We start from the raw sequence: 20,060 nt of genomic DNA on the forward strand, positions 1-20,060 counted from the left end.
TTTTTATCCATAGGACTTGCCGTCATGTAACATACTGCATATTTTATTTTCCTGTTTGTTTTCCACTCTGTCCACCGAAACACACACTGAGAATGTAAACACCAGAAGTGTTAGGGATCTTTATCTGTTTTATTCATTGCTGAATACCCTGTGCATAGAACAACATCTGGCACTTGGTAGGCCCTCAGTAAATAGTTATCAATAACCTGTATGAATGAGCGGGCACTTATGCACAGGAGATACAGTAATTGACAAGACATGGTCCTTGCCCCAAGAAGCTCACAGTCTAAAGAAGAAAAATAGAAAAAAGTGAACAGCATTTCTTCTCAGTATGTTAATTGCAATACTAGGGATGCATGTCAAGAGGGCTATGGGACTACATGGTAGACATTCTTGTTATATGTTGAATGAATGATTTCTGGGTAGTTTTATTAATATCAACAGAAATGCTTCTCTTGAAACACTAACACCATCCTAATGACTTCTGTCGTTTTTGGCCCCTGGGGAATGGTTAGAAGCAAAAGAAACTCTATTGATATAACCCTGTCCAGAGCTTCCCTGCAATACCTAAAGCATTGATCTTTGTTACTTGTTAAAATCACAAAGGGAAAATAGAGTGAAACCAAAAGCAAAAGACAAAAATGTGCCACAATAGGTGGTTCCCAAGAGAATTGCAAGGAGACATATTACTCCGCATTAAGATGTAAATTGCATAGTCCTTTGAGTCAATATGTGCTGATTGTATATTTCTTTTAGCCAAAGGTGAGTCAGTTTGAGGAGGGGAAAAGAAAATAAGAGCTTGAATTGCTGAAATGGAACCTTCCCCCTGCTGCTAAAACTTTGCACTGAAGCTGTGTCTGACAACAAAGCAATAGGTTGAAAATGAAAAATTGAGTCAACCAATTGTTCTGTCCACATGACACATTCTCTGACTTCTTTCTCCACTGAATTGATATCGTGTATATGTGGCTTGAAAGGTAGAAAATGTGCCAATGGAGAGGAGGGTATTATGAGAAGTATTTGGTTCCAGATCCTTCTCTGTCTCCCATTGTCTGGCTTTTTCTGGGTGATGGGAGATTGGGAATCAACACAAAGTGTTCTGCAGCTATCTTGAACATAATTTGCAGATTGAGGTCCCAGATATTCCTGTTTCACGTTTCTTTACAGCCCGGGAATAGTATACCTTGATCTGTACTCGAAACAGACAAAGATGTTGCCCAGGCCATTGGTAGTTGGTGTGGTGGAATAGGGATGCAGAGAGTGGAAAAAGAAGAGGACTGAGGCGGGTTCTTGGGAACATGGATGTTGAAGGGTCCCAGAGAGAGAGAGTATGAGGAGAGAAGTCAGAGGAGGTGGAGGAGTGGTCCATTTCAATAGGCAAGGGAACAAAGGATTGATAAGGGAGGAGAGCAGTGTCACATGCCTCTGAAAGGGCAAAAAAGACAAGGACCAGCCAAAAAAGAAGCAACATAAATTTGTCATTGTTTAGTCTCTCAGTCACGTCTGACTCTTTGTAGTCCACCAGGCTCCTCTGTCCATAGGATTTCCTAGGCAAGAATACTGGAGTGGGTTGCCATGCTCTTCTCCAGGGGATCTTCCCGACCCAGGAATCAAACCTGGATCTCCTGTGGCTCTTGCATTGCAGATTCTTTACTGCTGAGCCACTAGAGATGCCCCATATATGTAATCTCTTGAACAGGTAAATCCATACAGACAAGAAAGCATATTCTTGGTTGCCAGGAGCTGAGGGGAAGTGGGGGGGTCTGGGGAGAGACTGCTTAATGGTTACAGAGCCTCTTTTCAGTATGATAGAAAATGAATGTACTAAATGCCACTGAATTGTACCCTGTGAAATGGTTAACTTTATCTAAATGTGAATTTGATCTCAATAAAAAAAAAAAAGGTGAGGACTGAGATGTGGTCATTGGATTAAGAAGTTGTGAAGACTTCTGTGAGAGCAGCATCGGTGATGTGGTGGGAGCAGAAGTCAGACTCCAGGCAGCTGAGGCATGGCTGAGGTTGTGGAGAATGGGGATACAAGGAATACAGAGAAATCTTTCACGAAACAGCAAGATAGCATTAGAGTTGGAGGAGGTTAAGGGAGTGTATTGTTTCTTGGCTCAGTGTGTGTTAGTCCCTTAGTCGTGTCTGACTCTTTGCGACCCCATAGACTGTAGCCCACCAGGCTCCTCTGTCTATGGAATTCTCCAGGCAAGAATACTGGAGTGGATTGCCATTTCCTTTTCCAGGGGATCTTGCTGACCCAGGGATTGAACCCAGGTCTCCTGCATTGCAGGCAGATTCCTTACCATCAAATCTTTATATTAAACAAAGGGAAGGAGCCAGTAGAGAGAGAGGGGTTGAAGGTACAGAGTGACATTGGCTGTGTGATGAAGCAAGGTCCCTACGGAGGGAGGAGCCTTAAATGGAAGGCAGGACTATGCCTTCCCTCACAGGGGAGGCAGGAAGAAGGGGTACCAAGGTAGATGGGGATGTGGAAAGGAAGTTGAGGTTGTTACTGTCTACTGGCATTGTCTCCATGAGATAGGGAGCCAGGGGAATACGAAGGTGAATGATTTCAGCTGGCCACTTGACATACCTCATATGGTTCCCACAAGTGAAGTGACTTCCTTTCCTATAATCCTGAATGAGGGAACAAAAACTTGTCTTCAGAGTCTTTCATTTTGGTTTATTTCAGTTGTCTTTATTGGGCTCATATTTTTTGAGTTATTTCTTAGGCCACCACACATATGAATTTAAATTTTGAATTCCATTTGTCTCATGAACAAACATAATTGTAGTGATAAAAATAACAGTAAGTTCTGTGAGTACTCCAGTTGCAATAATCTTAAAGTACAGCATCTGAGACATCTAAAGTTCAGTACCTTACAGAGTTAATTAAGCCAAGTTAATTGGAAAAGATCTAATCTACAGATAGGTAACATGGTTGATTATCTTATTTATGCTTAAATAGAGTAGCAGAGGTCATTACAAGACTTTAGAAGATTATTGATTGATATATGATTTCTTAATTAATTTTTATTGACAATATCTCTTGCTGCTTGAATCCACTGTCCCCCCTTTTGGAATCTCCTCAACACAACTGATCTATGGAAATCATGACAATTTTGTGAATGGTTTATTTGTATAAGCTAGTTTTAACATATTAAAAACCCCTGGCATTAGGCCTTTGACTGTGACTCTGTAAACCAACAATATCACACATATGTTCTGCCCAGGGCGGAACTGGGAAGACGGGAATTTCTGGGAGCAGTGGAGGTATCAGTGGGTGGTTGGAACAGGACTTTTAGTCAACTTTAAGGTTCATGGCTTCTCCCCACTCCCCAGCCATGTCAAGTAAACACACACTCCGTGGTAAGCACAACATGCTTGCTTGGCAAGTCCATTTTCAAGACATCTCCTCTTCCCAACCAGTCTGCTCTAGAGAAATGCTGGTAACATTTCTGGCTACTCTGCAAGGCACCCATTTCTAGCAATGGATCTGGAACAGGCTGCTCTGTCATTGGAAGGTGCTGTATGCAAGACACAGCATCTGTTTGGGAGCCTCTAGAAGCAGTTTCTAGTTTGGATAGGAGTCTAGACTAATGTGATCTTCTGGGTGTGTTTCATTTTTAATTCTTTATTTCCAAGATTGACAATAAAATTGAAGCAAAGAGGTCTTGAAATCATTCAAATTTAACTATGTGTGTGTATCTGTGTGTATGTATGTGTGTATTTCACCAAGATCTCAGCAGTATGATATTACAACTATTAGGATTCTTGGTCATCTAGATCCCTCTTTTTATTTTTTCCAAAATATTACTTAACCATAAAGTTTGTGGTTATAAATTACTTTCTTTTTTTTTAAAATAACAATAGCTATTTATAAAAATACATCCCTAAAATAAGTTCTGAAGGCAAATGAACTTTCTTTTCTGGAATATTCCATATATGAAGGATATTGATTTCAAAATATTTATCTGGGAGAAACTTTTGGAATAAAGAAGCTCACGTGAATTCTAACTCGCTTTGGAGTGCTCACTTCCGCATTTGTCAGTTACCTTCACTAAGTGTCTGCTAGTCTGGCCATTTTCGAAGTATAAAAGCTGCAGCCCAAAGGATCAAATTGAAAAGAATGGAGAAAATTGAGAATAATACATAAAGCAGCTGTGTTGAAAAAGAAACCTTGAAATATTCCCCACCTCATCACTGGCACAGCTGTAGGGGAAACTGCTGTAAATGAGCTTGTTTTACATTTGGACAGGATAATGAATTTTCCCATAACACTTAAGCAATTAACTAAGCATTGGTGTTTTACATAGAATTTTTTTCTTGTTATAATAATTTCTTACATGTTTATATTACTTCAGAGTTTATGATGTGCTTTGATGTATATCGTCTCAGTTTAACAAGTTATCCAATGATTTCTCTGTGCCAGGCGTTTGAGGCACTGAATCCTCTATCTCATTTAACCCTCACAACAGCCCCAAGCAATAGAACCTGTGATCTCAGCTTAGGAATGGGCAGACTGAAGCATGGCTTGGCTGAGTGCCTTGTGCCTGCTGATGCAGGTAGGAGGCATTGCCCTACTAATAACTGATCCACATGACCCATGGCCCATCCTCTTCACCACCAGGCTCTATGGCCTCTGAACCTTGACCTCTCTTTTCTGCCTGATTTATCCCCACCTCTTACCAACTGGGGGTCCTTTTTTCTATAAAAGCTTTATTGCTAGTCACTGTGGAGAAGGAGTCCTATGAAAAAGAAAAGTGCTACACAATGGCAAACTGAATTATAACAGTAATAACAGTAGTTAATATTTATTGAGGGCAACTGACTATCTGGCACTGAGTGGGGGCTTTTGATTTCTTATCTTATTGAGTCCTCACATCATCCCTGTGATGCAGTTGAACCTTACTAAGTCCTAGAAGGCTGGCAGAGCTAGCATCATCCTTCACTGTACAGACCAGAGGTTCCTTGAGGTTAAAGGACATGTCTAAGGTCATAGTCCTTAGTAGGATGGATACGAGCATCTAGGTTGTGTATCTTCCTGTCAGCTACCCTTTCTATCTGTGTACCTCTCACAGATGCCAGCGCTAGGCCCCTGGGTACTGCAGATGATACTCTCTATGTTTGTTTTACCATTTTATTGCTACGGCAGGCACCAACAGTAGAGAAAAATTAATGATTTGTGTTCCTTTTTGTGCTCGTCTATTCAAATTGCTTTTGCCCCAAGGATAAGCCAGTGATGTCCTCTCTGTGTATCTGTGTCTCTTTTTCATTTCATCTTATTCCTGACAACAAATTGAACTTCTGATGGGGGTAGATATGATTCTGACTCACTGAGCTGTGAGGCAAGAGTGACTCAGTAGATTGAATGTGTTCTCTGGGAAGTCTAGAGAAGTGCCCTTAAGAAGAGTATGTACTAAGAAAACTGTTTTTCTCCCCAGGAAGAGTGGCTGACTCACTGCCCCAAAGCACATAATCCATTCAGTCCAAGGTTCCGTGAGATACTGAAGTACTTTGTTTCCCTTGTCAAGGAGGAAGCAAGAGAGCAGGGGACAAGAGAAATGGGTTCTAGGCCCAGATGTACCACATACTAGCTGTTTGAGCTCTCCTTTAAGCCTAAGTCTCTTCATTGGTAAAAGGAAGAAATTGTACTAAATCAGCCCTGAATGCCTTCCTGCTTCAAGCATAATGATAGCTAAGGTGTTTTATAAAAGCTTTTTTACTGTTATTTCTTTATTTATTTTTTGCTGTGCTGGGTCTTCCTTGCTGCGTGGGGCTCTTCTCTAGTTGTGGTGAGCAAGGGCCCTAGAGCAGTCAAGCTTCAGTAGTTGTGGCTGCTGGGCTCCAGAGCACAGGCTGAGTAGTTGTGGCATACCGGCTTAGTTGCCCTGCAGCATGTGGGATCATCCTGGATCAGGAATTGAACCTGTGTCCCCTGATTGTCAGGCAGATTTTTTACCACTGAGCCACCAGGGAAGTCTGATAGCTAAAGTTTGTAGAAGACTTTGTAAGCCACTTACATAAACCTCATCTCCTTTGCTCATCATTACAAACTTGTTTTTCTCCATTTTACAGATGAGGAAAAGACCAAGACTCAAGAGCATAAGGAACTGATCCAAGGTCAGAGTTAGAAGTGGTGGAGTTAGGAATTAAACTCATCTCTCTTTGATCTTGAAGTCCATCTTCTTTTCACTATCACACATCTACATTTGCTTACCCTATTTTCATACAATTGTGCTAAATATTTTTCTAGATGTTACTGATTGATGTGACAGTCCCAACAGTTGATTCAGTTGTTTGTATAGATTTTTCTTTTTCTAAATGGACAATCATTACCTTAATTTGTTGACTTCCAAGGTAGTACAGAATATGCTATAATTTTGTGGGAGAATAACCTTTTTAGGTAGGGGCAACAGAGAAAGTAAATAATCTCCTGGAAAAAGTTGATTTTTAAAATTGGAGTATAATTGCTTTACAATGTTGTGTTAGTGTATGCTGTACTACAGCGTGAATCAGCTATTATTTTTTTTTTACTTTTTGTTTGTCATTCAGTTGTGTCTGACTCTTTGTGACCCCATGGACTACAGCCCACCAGGCTCCTCTGTCTGTGGGATTCTCCAGGAAAGAATTCTGGAGTGGGTTACCATTTCCTTCTCCAAGGGATCTTCCCAACCCAGGGATCAAACCGAGGTCTCCCACATTGCAGGCAGGTTCTTAACCATCTGAGATAAGGATGCATATATCTTTTTCCTCTTGGACTCCCTCCCATTCCTCTAGGTCATCACAGAGCAGTGAGCTGAGCTCCCTGTGCCACAGAGCAGCTTCCCACTAGCTATCTATTTTATGGACAATAGTGTATACTTGTCAATCCAGAAGCTGATATTTACAAACATTTGGGGCTTCAGCTTACTCAGAATACAATGCATCCAGAAGACAATTTCTCTCCTGCAAAGCCAACCAAGAGCTGCTTCTCAACTTATTGCAACCTCTGCTTTCCACACAAAAGCCTGAGATAGAGACTCTGGCTGATACATAGCACATCATTCATATCTGTGACAGAGCCCTGGGGGATTCAGGTACAGCCAGAGAAACAGATAGGTGGATTTTGGCTGAGTTTCTATAAGGGAATTCCATCTTCTCTAAAGCAGAAATAGAAAAGTCACTTCCTTTTATTACTTGGTGGGAGCTAGCAGGATCTATGGTTTCAAATGCTCTTGGCAAGTCTGACTCCAAAAATGTGTACTGGTTTCACAGAAGGCAAACTTTGTGCTTAAGTGTAGGAAAAGGGAAAGATGAATAAAGAGAAGTTTCTATGTATGAGGAGCTTGGATCCAAGTGGAGAAGACAAGCAAATCTTAATTACAAGTTCACACAGAATGGAGTAAGTAATACACGAAAATAAGAACAGTGAGTGGGCTATGGAAGCCTAGAGTATAAAATGAGATAAATCTGACTTGGCAATGAGTGAGGATTGGAATTGATTAAGGGATCAGAGAAGGTTTTGTAAAAGAAGTGACTCTGGAATTGTGACTTAATGAAGGATATGATTGCAAGAGATGGAGAATGGAAGAAACATCCTAGGATGAAAAAAAAAAGAAAACAACAACAAAAAACAACCCACCATGTGAAAAGTCACTTGAATGTGGAAAGAGGCAAGGGAGTGCAGATTGAGATCTAGACTATCTGAAATTCCATGCTATATCCTGTAGGCACTAGGGAGGCATTGTAGGTGTTGAGCAAGTGATGAATGTGCTCTGTGTTATTGTTCAGTCGCTCAGTCGTGTCTGACTCTTTTGAGAGTCCATAGACTGTAGCCCCCAGGTTCCTCTGTCCGTGGGATTTCCCAGGCAAGAATACTGGAGTGGATTGCCATTTCCTCCTCAGGAGATCTCCCTGACCCAGGGATTGAACCCTCATCTCCTGCATTGGCAGGCGGATTCTTTACCACTGAGCCACCAGGGAAGCCTGTGGTCCATGTGGGGTTTAAGAAAGAAAACCTAGGTAGGAGAATGGAAAAAAGAATTAGTGGGCAGGGGAGATATATGAAAAACTGAATATAATTATGAAATTATGGGATGATGAGGAGATTTTTTTTGAAAGCCTAAATGGCAGTAATGATGGAAATATATATATGAATGCATTTTTTTCAGTAGTTTTACATTGAGTGGGATAATTTAATCATTTGGAGATGGATGCTATCTAGGGTGACTTTCAGATTTGGGGCCTTGGGAACTGGGTCAGTGATTTAATTCCACCAACAATAACAATAATGACAATTTTAGAAAAGCCCCTACACAGTACTTACTCTAAGCCAGATCCTATTCTAAGTGCTTTATGTAAATGAACTTATTTCATCTTCACAGAATACTATGAGATAGAGCCAGTTATCATCTTCACTTTATTACAAGAAGAAAGTGAGGTGAAGAAAGATATGATTATCTGACCAAATTCACACAGATAGCTTTCTGATAAAACTGGGATTAGGATCCAGACACGTTGATTCTTGAAATCCACGCTTTTTTAACCACTGTACTACGGAGACAACTGGAGAAGGAAATGGCAACACACTCCAGTATTCTTGCCTGGAGAATCCCATGGACAGAGGAGCCTGGTGGGCTACTGTTCATGGGGTCACAAAGAGTTGGACACATCTGAGTGACTAACCACAGCACAGAGCCAATAGAATGTGAGAGTGCCTATAAACCTATAGCTTTGAATATACTTCATATAATGTCAACGATGAACACTGATATAAGTATAAATATCTATGGTTCTTTGAATTTATATATTGGCTTGATCAAAAAGTTTGTTAAGGTTTCCCATACTATCCTATGGAAAAATGCAAACAAAATATTTTGGCCAATCTAATATTTTTATTGTTGGTAAGATGCAACAGCTTTCATACATTTATTTGCCATTTAAAATGTGTACTGCCTGGTTGTATTTTCTGCTCAGTTCCTTACTTCGTTTTTTTCAACATTGTAGAACTCTTTATAAATGAAGAACATTAGGTCTTCATTATATATATAATATATATATATTAGATTAAATGATATGGAATTGACAATATTTGACTGTTTGACCTACAAAAATGGTAATTTCATATGGCCAGCCTAATGTAGTTATTTAATTAGTCATAATCAGTTCAGTTCAGTTCAGTTCAGTCGCTCAGTCGTGTCCGACTCTGTGACCCCATGAATCACAGCACGCCAGGCCTCCCTGTCCATCACCAACTCCCAGGGTTTACTCAAACTCAAGTCCATCGAGTCAGTGATGCCATCCAGCCATCTCATCCTCTGTCGTCCCCTTCGGCTACTGCCCCCAATCCCTCCCAGCATCAGGGTCTTTTCCAATGAGTCAACTCTTCACATGAGGTGGCCAAAGTACTGGAGTTTCAGCTTCAGCATCAGTCCTTCCAATGAACACCCAGGACTGATCTTTAGGATGGACTGGTTGGATCTCCTTGCAGTCCAAGGGACTCTCAAGAGTCTTCTCCAACACCACAGTTCAAAAGCATCAATTCTTTGGCATTCAGCTTTCTTCAGAGTCCAACTCTCACATCCATACATGACCACTGGAAAAACCATAGCCTTGACCAGACGGACCTTTGTTGGCAAAGTAATGTCTCTGCTTTTTAATATGCTATCTAGGTTGGCCATAATTTTCCTTCCAAGGAGTAAGCATCTTTTAATTTCATGACTGCAATCACCATCTGCAGTGATTTTGGAGCCCCCCAAAAATGAAGTCTGACACTGTTTCCACTGTTTCCCCATCTATTCCCCATGAAGTGATGGGACCAGATGCCATGATCTTAGGTTTCCGAATGTTGAGCTTTAAGCCAACTTTTTGACTCTCCTCTTTCACTTTCATCAAGAGGCTTTTTAGTTCCTCTTCACTTTCTGCCATAAGGGTGGTATCATCTGCATATCTGAGATTTTTTTATTTCTCCTGGCAATCTTGATTCCAGCTTGTGCTTCTTCCAGCCCAGCGTTTCTCATGATGTACTCTGCATATAAGTTAAATAAGCAGGGTGACAATATACAGCCTTGAAGTATTCCTTTTCCTGTTTGGAACCAGTCTTTTGTTCCATGTCCAGTTTTAACTGTTGCTTCCTTACCTGCATATAGGTTTCTCAAGAGGCAGGTCAGGTGGTCTGGTATTTACATCTCTTTCAGAATTTTCCACAGTTTATTGTGATCCACACAGTCAAAGGCTTTGGCATAGTTATAATAACTGATATTTATTTAGTACTTACTATGTACAAAGAACTGTGATTTCTTTACACGCATTGTGTGCATGCATGCTAAGTTGCTGTCACATAACTCAGGGAACTAAGCCCCTCTGGTTACTTTGTGCCACTTTCTTCTGGAAGAATCTGTTTGGCTTTGTTCATTTGGCCCCCACTATGCTGTGAAACCTCCTGCAATGTGGGAGACCTGTGTTCGATCCCTGGGTGGGGAGATCTCCTAGAGAAGGGCATGACAACCTACTCCAGTATTTTTGCCTGGAGAATTCCATGGGCAGAGGAGCCTGGCGGGCAACAGTCCATGGTGTTGCAAAGAGTCAGACATGACCGAACAACTCAGCAGAGGAGAGCACATGCTCAGAGGGCAGGGAGAGAGCGTCACTAGCTTCTGTTATGGTCTTTGGCTCTCCTTGATACACCCTTTACCTCCACGCATCTTCTCAGGATGGCTCTTTCTAAGGGTTTGGCTAGTATCTTAATTCTCTTGGAATATTTACCCTCATGCTGGGATGTCTAGAATCAGGGCAGGCCTGGATTGGGATATTGACCATTTCCTGGCTGTCTGTTTTCCTTTTGTTTTGGTAGCTTAGATGTCTGCTCTGATAATGGGAAGACGGAGGGAGGGAGAGGTGAGAATGAACAGTTCACCGTTTTTTCTTTTTTAAAAGAGATCAGTCATTAAAAATATAGACATTGGAGAGAGATACGATATAGCTCCAGCTTCTTCCACTTTTTAGGTCTGTGGTGTGGGTCTGGTTACTTAGTCTTTCTGACCTTCAGTTTCCTCATCTTTAGAATGAAAATGAAATCATTTTATGAGCATGGATATGAGCAAACAAGCTTACCAAAAATGGTGATTTTTTTTTCATCTTGTTATAAAGAATTTTTTTTAAAAGCACAAATGATCACAGAAGTTGTCTAGTTGAAAGCACTGTGGATTTGGGACACACACAGACCTGGGCTGTTGTCTGGGTTGTGTGACAGTGAGGCAGTCACATAGAATTTCAGAGCCCTAGTGGTATTCTGAGTGTTCATCTTCTTACATTGAATTGAAGTCAATATAAAGGACACAGGAAATCTCTAGTGCAGCTTTTGACACATAACAGGCCCTCAGCAATTGTTGTTCAGTTGCTCAGTCATGTCCAACTCTTTGCAACCCCATGGACTGCAGCACGTCAGGCCTCCATATCCTTCACCAACTCCCAGAGCTTGCTCAAACTCATGTCCATCAAGTTGGTGATGCCATCCAACCATCTTATCCTCTGTTGCCCCCTTCTTCTCCTGCCCTCAATCTTTCCCAGCATCAGGATCTTTACCAAAGAGTCAGCTCAGCAGTTGTTAGCTATTATTTTGATCACCATCTTCATCCTCATCACTGTAGTCCCCATCATCATTGTTTATGAAAGGTGATCCAAGCAAGGAGATTATGAGTTTTGGAATGTACACTAAACATCTTTACATTGCTAGTTTGGGTGTGTCAATAGCAGCAACAAACATTTATTTGATGCTTATTCTATTCAAACATATCTTCTGTCATGCCAGTTATTAATTAACAGTTGAATAGTCTTGCGTAATGGGAAAAAAAGCTCTGCAGTGGTTTGGCTTGTGATATCTTGTCATCACCTGCCAAGATGACATACTATATATAGAAAGTACCTAGAAGTCTTTGTCCTCAAAAACATGAGTCCTTCGGCATCACAGGGAACAGGTAGTGTCAGCAGGTCCTGAAGCAATTGCTATCTATTTTTAGTCCCTGCATTAAAGGGTTTTCTTCCCTGCTCTTTTGTATGCATGTGATGAGTGGGGTTGTTCAAGGAACTGAGCTTGAGGATAGAAATGGGCTAGATCTCTTCCCTCTTTGTCATTTAGGAAAATGATTCAACCTTCCATTTTGGGGTATATTTAAGGGTCACCTTTAGCCAATTATGAGTCATTTTCTGTTTTTGTGTTATATTTTAAGACTTGAAAAATTATACTAATGGGATCTTTTCTATATGTATTCTTAATGTTGGTGGTGACTAAAACTCACTAAAAATGAATGACCTGTGTGAGGGTGTCGCTTAAATTTGGAAAAAGATATGTTTTATAGAAAATGAAACTCTTTTATAGGTAATGGTAATTCACTTTCCTCTGATAATGCCAAGGGAGTGAAAGAATTATTTCAGATATTTTAAAAAATGGATAGGCTTAATTTTTCACATCCTGAATTGTTAACAAAAGAACAATAACAAGAAATATTTCAGTAGGCAGACATGCGAATCCACCTGGGGCCAATTAAAAATTTTTCCTTCCTCTTAATCAGAACACCAGGGCTCCTGTCTCTCATAGTGGACCTACATTCTCCAATTTTTAGTCTGTAAAATGCTGTTTTTAACAAGCCAAATTTACTGGATTTATTTAAATCTAACTTAAATGTATTTAAATCAAAGACTAACACCTCACATTTGGATTGATTTTACAAATTTCAAATGACTTCCATGTGTTATTTCATTTGATATTCAGGATAGATCACAGACAATAATAATAATAATACTCTTGTAAGGTAAGCTGGTCAGGCAGTTTTTTTGTCCCATTTTATAGGTGAGGAAGCAATTTTACACAGTATAAGATCACACATTACAGAGAGTCAGACTCGAGTCTGGGTCATGTGAGAGCCTAACCCAGGGCTCTTCCAAATGCACTCCCACTCTACTTCTTGGTTATTCTTTGTTTCCTTTCTACTTCTTTAAAATCTCAAGAAGGAATTGCATTAGTCTTCTGTAGAGTCTAAAACCAAGTGTCACAAACTTGATTGCTTACAACAAAAGTGTATTCTTTCATGGTTCTGGAAGCCAGAAGTCCAAAATCAAGTGTAGTAGAGCTAAGCTACCTCTGAAGATGTTTGTTGTTGTTCAGTCACTCAATTGTATTTGACTCTTCAAGACCCCATTGCAACACACCAGGCTTCCCTGTCCTTCACTATATCACAGAGTTTGCTCAAATTCACGTCCATTGAGTTGATGATGCCATCCAAACTTTTTATCCTCTGTCATCCCCTTCTCCTCCTGCCTTCAGTCTTTCCCAGAATCAGTGTCTTTTCCAAGGAGTCGGCTCTTTGCATCAGGTGGCCGAAGGATTAGAGCTTCAGCTTTAGCAACAATCCTTCACTCAAGGAGTGAATATTTCCTCTCTTCTTCCTAGCTTATGGTGGTTCTGGCAATCCTTGTCATTCCCTGGCTTAAAACTGCATCATTACCTTCTCTGCCTCCACTGTCATATGACCTTCTCCCCATTTGTCTCTATGTCTGTGTCCAACTTTCTCTCTTTTCCTAAAATCACTCAGTCAGTTCATTTGCTCAGTCCTGTCCGACTCTTTGTGACTCCATGGACTGCATCACGCCAGGCTTCGTTGTCCTTCACCAGCTCCTGGAGCTTGCTCAAACTCATGTACATTGCATTGGTGATGCCATCCTACCATCTCATCCTCTGTTGTCCCCTTCTCTTCCCACCTTCAATCTTTCCCAGAATTAGGATCTTTTCCAATGAGTCAGTTCTTCACATCAGGTGGCCAAAATATTGGAGTTTCAGCTTCAGCATCAGTCCGTCCAATGAACACCCAGGACTGATTTCCTTAAGGATGGAGTGGTTGGATCTCTTTGCAGTCCAAGAGACTCTCAAGAGTCTTCTCCAATACCACAGTTCAAAAGCATCAGTTCTTCAGCACTCAGCTTCCTTTAGAGTCCAACTCTCACATCCATACATGACTACTGGAAAAACCATTGCTTTGACTAGATGGACCTTTGTTGGTAAAGTAATGTCTCTGCTTTTTAATACGCTGTCTAAGTTGTTCACAGCTTTTCTTCCAAGAAGCAAGCGTCTTTTAATTTCATGGCTGCAGTCACCATCTGCAGTGATTTTGGAACCCAAAAAAAAAATAAAGTATCTCACTGTTTCCACTGTTTCCCCATCTATTTACAATGAACTGATGGGACCAGATGGCATGACCTTAGTTTTCTGAATGTTGAGTTTTAAGCCAACTTTTTCACTCTCCTCTTTCACTTTCATCAAGAGGCTCTTTAGTTCCTCTTCACTTTCTGCCATAAGGGTGGTGTCATCTGCATATCTGAGGTTATTGATATTTCTCCCGGCAATCTTGATTTCAGCTTGTGCTTCATCCAGCCCGGCATGTCTCATGATGTACTCTGCATATAAGTTAAATAAGCAGGGTGACAATATACAGCCTTGACGTACTCCTTTCTCGATTTGGAACCAATCTGTTGCTCCATGTCCAGTTCTAACTGTTGCTTCTTGGCCTGGATGCAGATTTCTCAGGAGGCTGGAATGGTGGTCTGGTATTCCCATCTCTTGAAGAATTTTCCACAGTTTGTTGTGATTCACACAGTCAAAGGCTTTGGTGTAGTCAATAAAGCAAAAGTAGATATTTTTCTGGAACTCTCTTGCTTTTTCAATGATTCAGTGGATGTAGTCAATTTGATCTCTGGTTCCTCTGCCTTTTCTAAATCCAGCTTGAACATCTGGAATTTCACGGCTCAAGTACTGTTGAAGCCAGACTTGGAGAATTTTGAGCATTACTTTGCTAACATGTGAGATGAGTGCAATTGTGTGGTAGTTTAAATATCCTTTTGTATTGCCTTTCTTTGGGATTGGAATGAAAACTGAACTTTTATAGTCCTGTTGCCACTGCTGAGTTTTCCAGATTTGTTGGCATATTGAATACAGCACTTGAACAGCATCATCTTTTAGGATTTGGAATAGCTCAACTGGAATTCTGTCACCTTCACTAGTTTTGTTTGTAGTGATGCTTCTTAAGGCCTACTTGTCTTCTCATTCCAGGATGTCTGGCTCTAGGTGAGTGATCACACCAATGTGGTCATCTGGGTCATGAAGATCTTTTTTATTTTTTTTTTCTTTATTTTTTTTTATTATTATTATTTTTTTTTCCAGTGGGTTTTGTCATACATTGATATGAATCAGCCATGGATTTACATGTATTCCCAATCCCGATCCCCCCTCCCACCTCCCTCTCCACCCGATTCCTCTGGGTCTTCCCAGTGCACCAGGCCGGAGCACTTGTCTCGTGCATCCCACCTGGGCTGGTGATCTGTTTCACCATAGATAGTATACATGCTGTTCTTTTGAAATATCCCACCCTCACATTCTCCCACAAAGTTCAAAAGTCTGTTCTCTATTTCTGTGTCTCTTTTTCTGTTCTGTATATAGGGTTATCGTTATCACCTTTCTAAATTCCATATACATGTGTCAGTATGCTGTAATGTTCTTTATCTTTCTGGCTTACTTCACTCTGTATAAGGGGCTCCAGCTTAAGGAAGCTGTGGTACATATACACCATGGAATATTATTCAGCCATTAAAAAGAATTCATTTGAACCAGTCCTAATGAGATGGATGAAGCTGGAGCCCCTTATGAAGATCTTTTTTAAAGTCACTAATGACACTGAACAAGGGCCCACCCTGATCCAATATGATCTCATCTTAACTAATTACATCTACACCAATGCTGTTTCCAAATAGGATTACATTCTGATGTACTAGGGGTTAGGGCTTTCATTTCAATCATATGGGGATGCACAACTTAACCCATAACAGGAATGAACCATGGCTTCTTTTTCTGCAGTATAATTTGATAAATTATACTAAAGATCATAATATGTTAAGACAGATAGAATGGGAGGACAAATACTGACAAAACACACAGAAATAATTTAATCAGAGGTAAGTTGTTTAGTGATTGGAATCAATACCAAAAATGACAAGTGGATTGGTACTTTCTGGGCATTCTTTTGTGTGGGTGCATGTTTTCTCCCATCACCTGTCCCCTCTTCTTTAAAGGGTACAAAACCCTTTTAGTTCCCAAGGGACAGGGAGGTTACTAAGTTTGGATATTTTTTGGAAAATTTCTTAGGTATTTGTTGCATCTTTCATAATGCTTATTTAGATATCATGGGAGTTGGAAATGATTTGGTGTGGGTATGATTTCTGCTTGAGTATCATTCTCTGGAGCAGTTGCCTTTGGAGGGTGCTTGGACAGATTTTGTAGTTAGAGAGCAGTCATCAGAAGGTGTCTCCTTCAGCTGCAGCAGGAGGGAAAGTTCAGCTTTGAGAGATGGCCCTGGTCAGGATTTTGTAGTGCAAATCTCCATGACATTAGTGACCTCTGGCCTTACAGAAGGCCTCTAAATAAAAATGGGGTTCAGTGTAATGAACATTTACTGAGTAGTTATTCTGTGGCCACTGAAAGGAGACAACCCTGGCCTTTACCATCCAGGGAATCTACCTGTCTTTTGCTTACAAAATACTGGCAACTTCCTGTGTATCACAAACTGTAAAGGCACCAGTGATGTGAAGGAGAAGAAAGAGGCAGGAAAACTTCCCAGGAGGTGCTCAACTTCTAGTGGTGGGGGAAGGCAAATCAGAAGTCATGTAGAATGTTCTGGACCTACCTAGAACAGTAGGCCCAGGCTATGATAGGACAGAAGAGGTGCACGTAACAGAAGCTGGGACCTCAGGCAAGGCCACTACATTGCATGACTCTGAGGGACTTCAATCACATGACTGGTGACCTGAGAGTTTCTGCTCAGTAACAGGTAGAGGGTGGAGATAACTGCCACTAGCTCATACCTTTCTCCATAATGGTTGCACCACTCCTACCACCAGTGCAGGAGGGCTCCCTTTTCTCTTCACCCTCTCCAGCATTCTACCTGATGTAAAGCACCCTCCCTATTACCCTGTGCCCTCACCCACTGCCAGTTGCCTACACAGTGTGAAGCTCCCCCTTCCCTCTTAAGAGGACACTGATTTTGTTCATGTATTTACCCCTCTGAGTTTTAAGGGAAGAGGTCCAGGGATGGGCATGCTTGTTCTACAGCTTACTGCATTTCACTTGCCAGTGACTGACTGAGGAATGGGCATGTGAACCAACTCTGGAAAACTCATTTTTCACTCAACAGGGATTTTATGCACACTGTCCTATGGAATATAGCAATGAACAAAACAAATAAAAATATCTGCCCTCATGAAGCTTACATTTTAGTAGGGGGAAGAGGCAAGGACCTAGGGCCAAAATACTGTGAGTGACTGGAAGTTCATTGCAATAATCCAGGTCAGAGATGATGACTGTGGTGACAGTAAAAACGTGAGAAGTTGTAGATTCTGGATATATTTTTAAGGTGTGCATCTGTGCATGCTAAGTCACTTCAGCCATGTCCGTCTCTTTGCTATACAATGGACTATAGCCCACCAGGCCCCGTCGTCCATGGAATTTTTCAGGCAAGAATACTGGAGTGGGTTGCCAGGCCCTCCTCGAGGGGGTCTTCCTGATCAGAGGTCAAACCAGTGTCTCTTACATCTCCTGCATTGGAAGGCAGGTTCTTTACCACTACTGCTACATGGGAAACCCCATTTTAAGGTATAGATGATAGAATTTCCTGATATATTGAATGTGAGGAATAAACAAAAGAGAGAAGTCAAGGATGAAGCCAAGATTATTTTGCTGTCAGTAACTGGATAAGGCAGATGGAAGCTGCAATGGTCTGAAAGCTTGTATCCCCCTCAAAAATGTAAATGCTGAAATCCCAGGTGGGGCCCCAGGTGATGGTATTAGGAAGTGGGGCCTTTGGGAAATGATTAAGTCATGAGGGCACAGTCCTCATGATTTGGATCAGTGCCCTGATAAAAGATGCCACAAAGTCCTATCTGTTGCCCCTCAGCCATGTGAGGTTATAGTGAAAAGTCAGCCATATATGAGGAAGTGGGTCTCAGCAGACACAGAATCTGCCAGCATCATAATCTTGGACTCCTCAGTCTTCAGAACTGTGAGGTGTAAATGTTTGTTGTTTGTCAGCCATCTAGTTTAACACATTTTTGTATCACAAACAAAAAATATGTCTGAACAGACTTATGGCACGATAGGCTGGGTTTGGGGGGAGGGTGGGCTGGGGTGGTCAGGAGTTCCATTTCAGACATTTAAGTTTGAAATGCTTCTTAGACATATAGGAGGAGATGTCAAATAGCAATTGGTTATAGAGATTCTAAGGATCCAGATTGGAGATATAAATTTGAGAGCCACTAGCATTTAGGTGATGATTTAAACTTGAGACTAGCTGATAAGACCATCACACTGACTTGATGGAGAAGAGAAAAGGACTAAAAAAATGAACCCTTAAGCTCAAATGTGCAGGAAATGAGAATGAGCAAAGGCAACAGGAAAGACGATCAGAAAGGTAGAAAGAAAACTAACATGGGCTCCTGCAGGTCGAGTGAAGAAAGTGTTTACAGGAGGACAATGTGATCAATTGTTTCAAATGCTACTGAAAGGTCAAGTCAAATGGAAATGGCAAAATGACCATCAGATTTACTCACATAGAAGTCACTGTTGAGCTTGACGAGCATTTGGGTTACAGGTAGGGTTACAGGTTACAGGTAGGGTGAGCTTGATTGGAAGGGATGGGAAAGAGAAGTAATAGAAGAGAAACTGAAGACTGGGAGCATAGGATAGTCTTTCAGACATTTCACTGAAAAGGGAAGGAGAGAAATTTGGTAGTACCTGGAGGGGAAATCGGCTTCCCAGGCGGCGCAGTGGTAAAGAACTCACCTGCCAGTGCAGGAGATGCAGGTTCAATCCCTGGGTCAGGAAGATCCCCTGGAGTAGGAAATGGCAACCCACTCCAGTATCCTTGCCTGTAAAATTCCACGGACAGAGGAGCCTGGCAGGCTACACAGTTCATGGGGGTCTCAAAGAGTTGGACATGACTGAGCACTCATGCACAGAGGGGAAATTAGAGTCAAAAGAAGGTTTAGGTTTTAAAATTTTTGTCAGATGGGAGAAATAACAACATATTTTTATGCTAATAAGAATGATCCAAGAGAGGAGAACTTGAGATGAAGGAGAGAGGGGAAATTTGTGGGAACAAAGTTTTTGGTTCTGTGAGAGGGGACAAAGTCTACTGCACACTCTGTTCATAGCATCTGAGCAGAGGATCTGGGTGCAATTGCAGGTGTTAATAGGTGGGAGCCTATGGAAAGCCTCTTCTGTTTTCTCATTGAAATAAGAAGCAAGGTCACAAACTAAGATGGGGCTCAGGGAAGAAGGGTGGGAGGTACGAGGAAAGAAAGGAAGCTATAAAAGAATTTTCCAGGACAATGAAAGAGAGACTGGACTAAGAAAATAAGATTGCCAGGCAACATTAAGAGTTTACATAAGGTAAGGACCATTAGCTTCAAATGAGACCAATCACTATGGTTGTAAGGTTTTCTTCTGGGACGTTCTACCTAGTGGGTAGAGGGTAAGTATGAGAAAAGATGGATAGGATGAGACATGTAGACAAGCCTACCACAGGACTCTGGGAAAGTGATCCTCTCATTCGAGTAGCAGACCCAGGTGGTGTGGGAATTGCAGCTTTCATAGTCTGAGGTGGGTATTCATTGTGAAAAACAATACAAAATTGCAAATATAAAATTATTTATAAAACTTGATATTTAGATGAGACAATACCTCATAAGTTAAGGACTTTGTGAAATCTGGCCTCACAAGATTAGCAGAACAACTACCCAGCAGACTACTCTAATTTTTTTTCTGAATCTTCTTTGATCACCTCTTTTAAGGATAATGATTGTATAATATTTTCTTTGCAAAGATGAACTAGTCCCTTTCTTTAATGTGATTAAAATTTTATTTCTCATCATTGGTAATTTAGAAACAATGCTTTCAGCATCACCGCTTGATGTTAGTAACATCAAATAGATTTTTAGAATTGTCATATTTGGAGAAAACCTCTATCAAGTTTCTT

This window comes from Dama dama, chromosome X (assembly GCF_033118175.1).
Source record: "Dama dama isolate Ldn47 chromosome X, ASM3311817v1, whole genome shotgun sequence".
Lineage (NCBI taxonomy): Eukaryota > Metazoa > Chordata > Mammalia > Artiodactyla > Cervidae > Dama > Dama dama.